The 8,820-nt window shown below is 42.7% G+C and overlaps 1 long non-coding RNA gene across 1 annotated transcript; it reads right to left on the reverse strand.

The window, feature by feature from the left end:
* Positions 1-3,112: 3,112 nt before the first annotated feature.
* On the reverse strand, positions 3,113-4,705 carry LOC120554081. The gene is made up of 2 exons (XR_005638314.1): positions 4,286-4,705; positions 3,113-3,499 (listed from the first exon to the last, which is right to left on the reverse strand). It is a non-coding gene; the product is annotated as an uncharacterized LOC120554081 (long non-coding RNA).
* Between the last annotated feature and the right edge of the window lie 4,115 nt (positions 4,706-8,820).

Here is an 8,820-nt window from a genome sequence, read left to right on the forward strand (position 1 = left end):
GGGTAAAAGAAAAGATAGCTTTTCATAAAAAAGGTGACTCAATAACCGTTCAGTCGTGGATTTATCTTTATGAAATTATTGTGCAAAGTCTCCGAAAAGTCACAGAAGTACCACGCCGGATTACTAAACTTCTGGAAAGGCTACGGTTGCACTGAAGTCCTCTGCCCTTTGAAACGGCCAAGCTGTTAGCTGTCAGGCTAAAAACACAGACCAAGGCTAGGTTGATTCATAATTATTTATTTATTTTACAAAGACAGTGTAATGCTATTCCATGATAGATATTTGCAACATTTTCTGGATGGCCTACAATGGCATTGAGGACTTCGTTAAAACGGTGCACTCTTCCGCTTCTAAACAAAGAAGTAAGTTTCTGCACTGTATCTGGAGATATGAAATATCACATAAAACGTGTAGTTTGGCATCATAATAGGCTACGACAATAGCTAAAGACAATACTCATAAGTAGTGTAACATTGTAGAGTTTCATAAATATATTTATATCATAAAGTAGCTTGTAGTTAAATTGCCAATGATTGTCGCTTGTTTCCCTTGCTGTATGAAAACATAGGCCTACTGTACAGACTACACAACCTTACAAAACCTTCAATATGGTTTGTTACAGTAATTAATCTCTGCTGTGTAATACGTTCAGCAGCAGTTTAATAATCTTAGCAATGGCAAATCATTTACCCAGTGATTTAAAGATTTGTGGATATATTGATAGTTTCTGCAGTGGTTAATTAACCCATGTTTGGTCTGTAACTAATTTCACATATTAGGTGTTCTGGCATTGTGATTAGTGGAATAATTCAGGACATGGCATGTTGGTAGATCTAAATAATAAGTGAAGGTACCCTATGTTGGAGAGGTCTGGGTGTGTGCCAGTGCCAGAGTAAAAGTGATGAAAAGTCATAGTATAGTATGTCTACAACCTGAAAAAAAAGTCCTAGTATGTCGAAAAAAGTTTAAAAAAGCCATAGTATAGTATGTCGAAAACGTGATAAAAAGTCATAGCATAGTATGTCGAAAAAAGCCATAGTATGTTGAAAAAAAGTGAAAAAAGCCATAGTATAGTATGTTGAAAACAGCGATCCAAAGATATTGTGTAGTATGTCGAAAAAAGTGATGAAAAAGTCATAGTATAGTATGTAGAAAAAAGCGATGAAAAAGTCATGGTATAGTATGTCCATTGGTTACTTGTGTCAAACGTTTGTTTTGTATGGACCCCTAACTACAGTTACTATTCCTAGATCCTAGATAAATAAAGTAACTCACTAGTCGCAGTGATCATGTATGAGCAGCTGAAAGGTGATTGGCGGTATTTTCCCAACCCAACTCTCACACATGTTTAATTCACTATGAGTTTTCACTGTAGTGGTCAAGGGAATGCAAGTTAGCTTTTTCTCCTTCCAGTTTTAGATTTTGAAAATGACAGCACCACCGAGGGATGGAACACTCATCCTCCAGTCTTCATGAGAGTTGAACCTTCACCTTAGCTTGCTGAGCTCTATGCAGCGCTTGGAAAGGCTCTAGTTGGAAGATGTATTTATTGTTCAAACTACAGGGGAGAGAAATTAAAAACTGTCGAGACAAAAGTGGGATTGAATCCTTCAATCTCAGATTGTTGAGTCAGTAACTTATCTCAGTGAGCTATTCCTAATTAATCAATTAAGTAATCAACAAATAATACATTAATCAACCAATTAACAGCTCAATTAGCAGATCAATCAACCAATTACTCAATACATTTTATTTGTCACATGAAATCAATTAGTCTACAAGGACAGAGTTTGAACAACAAATAATAGAATGGAAACTTGAAATGTCAGTTTCAAGAATAGCTCACTGAGATAAGCTACTGACTCAACCATCTGAGGTTGAAGGATCAAATCCCACACCATTTGTCTCAACAGTTTTTTAACTTCTCTCCTCTGAAATGTGAACAATAAATACAACTTCCAACCAGCACAGAGTCTCAGATCAGATAGCTCAGTGTGATAGAACGCTGGTTAGAGGACACGCAGGTCTTGGGTTCAATCACCCTGATGGACTGGTGTTTGTATCCTGCATTTCACAGAAAATTTCTTTCTTTCCTAAACCCAAAAATTCGTCTTAACTGCGTACTGTATTCGCTGGAGGTGGCGGCTGAGGTGGCGGCAGAGCGGAATAGGCATCAGCCCTTCACCCAGGAGACCCGGGTTCACATCCAGTGTGCCCCGGTAGGATCTGCGCAAGGTAAGGTAGGCACCACCCCGAAGGGGTGGTGCCTACCAAAGGGTGTGGTGCCCAAGGGAGCAGTGCCCACCAGCAACCCCAAGCCACCCCAGAGGGGGGAAACCCCCATGCCGCCCCGAAGGGGCGTTTCCCAAGTGTCATAAACGGTGCGTTGCAACCCCTTCGGGGTTGCAACGCACCTTACCTTTTGCCAACTGCAACAATGAATTTTTTTTCTCTAAGTGTCATAAGTACATCTCCAGCCTTTCACCCAGGAGACCAGGGTTCGTGTCCTACGTGTCATGGTTAAGTACTTTCCTAATCCCAACTGTCCTTGGCATCCTTATGGAGCCAAGGACAGTTGGGATTTGGAAAGTACTGTCCATGACACATGGGACAGAAACCCCAGTCTCCTGAGTGAAGGACCTCCTATTCCTGGGTGATGAACCTCATCATAAGGTGCACTCCTCACGAGTCTTGAACCCACAACCACTGTGTTCTTCCAACCAGCGTTCTATCACACTGAGCTATCTGATCTGATAGTCCAGTCTGGTTGGAAGTTGTATTTATTGTTCATATTTCAGAGTTGAAGTCAGTAGCTTATCTCAGTGAGCTATTCCTGAAGCTGACCTATCAGCTGTTGGTACTGTTATTTGTTGTTCACACTTTGTATTTGTCTATTCCTGTGTGTGTCCTATCTTAAGTGTTTGCACATACACTGGCAGCGAGCAGGTCTTGAACCTGACAACGTGCTTGGAAGGGTACTTCCATGTATTGCACACTCTCCGCGCCACCCGACCAACCTCCCAGCACGAAAATACGGAAAAGGCTTTTAGTTTTGGAGGAGAGAGCTCAGTGTGATAGAACTCTGGTTTGAGGAAACGCAGGTCATGGGTCATCATCCTGACAGATCATTTATTTAAAGGTTTTACACCCAAAAAATGTACATCCACTTTTATGGAATGCAGTTTAACTTTCAGACATTTTGTATGACTTTTACATTGATTTGTTTTTTTACATAACACATAATACTACTACTATTACTGCATTTTTATGTATGTATGTTTTTTGTATTACTTTTTTAGACATACTATACTATGGCTTTTTATCACTATTTTCAACGTACTATAATATGGCTTTTTATCACTTTTTTTCGACATACTATACAGTTACGTTTTTACGCACAAAAATCATGACATACAATACTATGAGTATACTGTGAGTACAGTATGAAGAAGACATGAATGATGTGAAGGAACTTCTCAGTTGTGGTCCAGAAACTCATCTGGGGAGAAAACAAGAGGAAGAGAGTTTATTGGATTATTCCGGGCAGCAGGTCAAACAAGCTATCCAACTTAACTGTAACTCTGGCATAATAATGGTGGGCGACAGCACTTCTAAAACACACACACAGTGCTTGAAAGTGTGCGTTGGATTTCATGTCTTCTCAGATTTATTTTTTTGATGACCAAACCACACAAATGATGTCATCTGCACCAGTCAATTCCAGCCCTAACAAACGATTCTGTGGCACTTACACAATTTAAATACATGCAATGTGTGTGTTCAGGAAGTCATGAAGCTGAGGGCGGGAAAAGAACAATATTAAGCGATGAAGGGTAGTAGTACCGGAAAGAACTTCAATCTGCCTTCAACCTTGGCTGCATTCTTTTCATTGCTACAAAATGTCAAATTCAAAACCCATCTGAGTGGAGAAGATGGAACCAGAACTAAACGTTCTCAGAGAGTTATGAGAACTAACAACAGCAGTTTACATTCTGCTCTATCACATTCACTCCATAGTCTTATTATACTGAATCAGCATTATAAACAACACTACACCACCACCTGGCTCTAACATACAGAAGGGGACAGTTCTGCCAATGAAAAGACCTCAAGCAGGAATTAAACCCATGCAAACACTTCACCACTGACCTAACAGGAGTAACTGGAGCGTCAGTGCCACATGAGGGTCATCATCAGATACCTCTCATTTCTCATCATCATCGATCTTAATCATTAATTAATGAATGCCATATTTCTTATCTCCAGATACAGTGCAGAGACTTACTTTTTTGTTTAGAAGCGGAAGAAGGCGCTATTTCAACGAAGTCCTCAATGCCATTGTAGGCCATCCAGAAGCGTTTTAATCTATCATGGAATAGCATTATATTCTCTTTGTAAAATAAATAAATAATTATGACTCAACCTAGCCTTGGTCTGTGTTTTTAGCCTGACAGCTAACAGCTTGGCCGTTTCAAAGGGCAGAGGACTTCAGTGCAACCGTAGCCCTTCCAGAAGTTTAGTAATCCGGCGTGGTACTTCTGTGACTTCTCACAATCATTTCATAAAGATAAATCCACGACTGAACGGTTATTGAGTCATCTTTTTGTATGAAAAGCTATCTTTTCTTTTACCCGTAGCCTCCGCCATCTTGGCTGCTGACTGTCTTGACTGATGGCTTCGTCGACCAATCACATGAAGTTTAGGTCAGGAGACAGGGAGCTCAGCCAATAGATAGCCCTAACCTGATACAAGCAAGTGTGTGTGTGTGTGTGTGTGTGTGTGTGTGTGTGTGTGTGTGTGTGTGTGTGTGTGTGTGTGTGTGTTGTGTGTGTGTGTGTGTGTGTGTGTGTGTGTGTGTGTGTGTGTGTGTGTGTGTGTGTGTGTGTGTGTGTGTGTGTGTGTGTGTGTGTGTTGGAAGCAGACACAGAGAGGATGGATAGAGTGGGATTTGGCCTACTGATGTCTAATAGATAGAAAATGCATTGGAGATGACAACTATTGCAGGAAAAAAGTGTACAGACCTTTATGGGGAAACAATCTAACTAGTTAGTTACAGTGTTTATTTTTGTTTCCCCTGATTGCCAAGACTTGGGTACTGTACGTACTGTTATTATTACGTAAATAATACCAGTCTAAATGTTACTTTTACAGGAAGATAATACCGTACAGGGCTTTCTAAATGAAATATTCTAAATGTTCTTTTAAAATTGTAATAAGTGTGGGGGTGGAACTACAACAATGCCAATGGATTACACATTTCAAGGCAGTACTTTAATGAACAATCACAGTTACAGTAAGAATGTTATAATAATCAATTAGTTACAGGTCTATTCTACTACTGACTAATTTGAAACAGGATTTTCATTCTATCAGTGTTGTGGCCTGTATAGCATTTCAATATCTGCAGCACAGAAGTCAACTTATCCTAATCATTTCCATTATCGCTACCTATGGCCAAGTGCACTTCCAAAGAAAACAATGTTTGTCATAAAATGTGTCATAAAGCAAATTTGGGATGCATTCCAAAATATTCTTCCTGATCCTGAAATTTCAAGCCTTACAGAAAACAAATAGCATTTCCTCTTGACTTTATATTGTAAAGAAAACAAAACAGAAAAACAAGACCGTTTTCTATGGAAGTAAGCCTAGAGGCATCTCAACAGCTACAATCATCTCACAGTAACATCAGGACAACGCTTCCAGGACAGAAACACAGCTTAATTAAACACGAGGAATCATGCAGAAACCAAAACAAATCAATGCATAACAGTTAGCTGAACATAGTTCAGAGTATTGGATGTGTCATAATCACAATGCCATGAAGAGGCATTACTTTTGGCCCACACTCAGGTGCCACACTGACACACAGTGCCAGGAGGCCAGAGAGAAGGCGCTTCTTCAATACACACAAAGGTTCTCTCTCGTCAACAGCACGTCATTGTACAATTATTCATTATTTGTACAATGTGACACGTTGGACAGGAAAGAAACCTGTGGGCTTTATGTAGCTGGCTTGTAATGAACTGCTCACTCTGTAGACTTTAATTCCTTTGTGGCCATTTTGAACTTGCGTTACACTCTGGTTGGGCTCTACCTGATCAAGTACACCTAAGCTAGTCAAAGATAGGCTAATGCTGCATTCAGAATATATAACGCCCTACTAATATAAGTGCAACGTTTGCATGAATTTCAATTTTTGGGCCATCCCAGCATATGTTACATCTGAACTGGTCAGGTGTGCAATTACACAAGGACATGTTGGCATAAGCTTCGTAAGTGCTCAGGGAGCCTCCTGTGTGTGGAGAAATTAAAACCCTTCTTCAAACTACCGCCCTGTAATGCACTGTGCACAAAGATATTTAAAGATTTTTGTCCTTAAAAATACACAAAAACACTTCCCATTCCAGTTAGCTAGCTAAATGTCTGTCCACATTTGAGCAGTTGTTATTCTCTTTACTGACTGGATCATTTCGGGTTCTATGAAGACCTCATCTTTTTGTAAAGGCAAACATGGTCTTATACATTTGCCAACAGTCCAGGTAGAGCTTTGGTAGAGTGCTACAGACATTAAAAATGGACACCATGGGATATGGGACTGGCCCAAATATAAAACTTTATTTATTAAACATGGTTGGGGTTTGTTCACTTAATTCATGATTTAATAGAAACAATAGAGAAGTTAATGATAAAACATAAATTATCTATTATTCAAAGCATAACGTTGTATAATGTTACTTTAAAAGGACTTAATAAAGAGGCTAAAAAAAGCTTGAAATGAACTGACCCCAACCCTAACTGTGATAAAACACTTTTGTTTTCAAATGGTCATTTAACAAGTAAACCAATATTTCTCACGATTGAATTGGAGCTCCTTTAGAAAATAAGCCAGCTTTAAAACCCAAAAGCACAGATAAAGAAGTACCTAAACATAGTAGGCAGATGTAGGGAAGATGTTGCACAGGTTAACGTACACTTTCTCCCTCATGTCCCCGTAGCGGCTGTGTGCGGGGGATTCTGGGTGCTGTGGCATGTAGGAGGGAGGAGCGTGGGAGGGCACTGCCAGGTGAGCGCTCTGAGGCGGGTACGGCGGGAGAAGGGTGCCGGATGGGTGAGGCGGGTGCCGAGAGTGGGCTGGAGGCGGCGGGTGGTTTAAGTAATGTGTCGGGGATGGGTGGAGAGCTGGGTGGGAGGTGTGGTGCTGGGTGTAGCCGTCCTGTGCCCAGGGAGGGGCGTGCCAGGATGACTGCTGGGTGTCTGGCAGGCTCTGATAGGCAGATGGCTCATACCTGGACGGCGGCAAAGTAGGCTGTCTGTAATACGAGTCCCAGCTGGGCAAAGCTTTTGTCCGGTGGTGATGGTGCGATGTAGAGAGGTGTTCATACAGATGCGAGTCTGACACGCTCTCTCCTCGCGTGGGGGCCAGGCAGCGGCCGAGAGGAGAGCCAGGGGGGTGAGGGTTGGACTGGGGCAGTGAGTGGTAGTCGCCTGGGCAGCTGGAGCGTGCAGCCAGCGGCTGGTGCTGGAGATGAGGGGGCAAGGGGTACAGAGGGCGCTTTGGGGGAGCCTCTGGTGGAGGCTGATCGTGAGCACAGCTCTGCCCACGTGCCATACTCAGGTGGTAGCTATGCACTCCTGTATTAGACGTGTGGCTGTGTTGGAGATTTGTGTAATCGGCCGGATGAAGGCCACACAGTTCATGGTTCGATGCGGCATGGTGGGGATACAGCCGGCTTTGGGGATTAGCAAAATGGATGCTGTCTTCCAGTAAGGTCTCTGGGGGGCACACGGGACACGGCCTCTCACTGTACGAGTCGCAGCTGCTCCCGCAACTCACGCTGCTTTCGCTGCCGCATTCGGAGCCGGCCGAACCCATCGAGCCCACCCGCATGTCTGTGTCATTGGGGAAGCGACAGTCTGGGCTCCGTCTGGAGGAGAGACTCAGGCCAAAGTAAGCACGCGTTACTGAGTAGTAGCTCAAGTCTGGAGACTCACAGTGAGGGTAAAGGTCATGGCTGGGGGCTGGTAGGCTATGAGGGGTCACTGCTCTGGACTGCTGGCCCTGGGGAAGGTTGAAACAATGCCCTCCCCAAAGGGGGTTTCCCAAGTCGGCTACCTTTTGCCGACTGCAACAATGAATTTTTTCTATGTGTCGTAAGGACATCTCCGGCCTTTTTCCCAACTGTCCTTGTCATCCTTATGGAGCCTCAGACAGGCTTTGGAAAGTACTTTTCCATGACACACGGGACACAAACCCTGGGTGAAGGACCTCATATTCCTGGGTGATGAACCTCATCATAAGGTGCACTCCTCACGAGTATTGAACCCACGACCACTGTGTTCTTTCAACCAGCGTCCTATCGCACTGAGCTACCTGTTCTGATTGGAAATTGTATTTAACGTTCATATTTCAGAGTTGAAAACTGTCAAGACAAATGTGGGATTTGATCCTTCAACCCCAGATTGTTGAGTTAGTAGCTTATCTCAGTGAGCTATTCCTGAAGCTGACATATCAGCTGTTGGTACTGTTATTTGTTGTTCACACTTTGTCTTTGTCTATTCCTGTGTGTGTCCTATCTAAGTTTTGCACATACACTGGCAGCGAGCAGGTCTTGAACCTGACAACGTGCTTGGAAGGGTACTATTATCGCACACTCTCCGCGCCACCCGACCAACCTCCCAGCACGAAATTACGGAAAAGGCTTTTAGTTTTGGAGGAGAGAGCTCAGTGTGATAGAACTCTGGTTTGAGGAAACTCAGGTCATGGGTCATCATCCCGACAGATAATTTATTTAAAGGTTTTACACCCAAAAAATGTACATC

Source organism: Perca fluviatilis, chromosome 24, assembly GCF_010015445.1.
Source record: "Perca fluviatilis chromosome 24, GENO_Pfluv_1.0, whole genome shotgun sequence".
Lineage (NCBI taxonomy): Eukaryota > Metazoa > Chordata > Actinopteri > Perciformes > Percidae > Perca > Perca fluviatilis.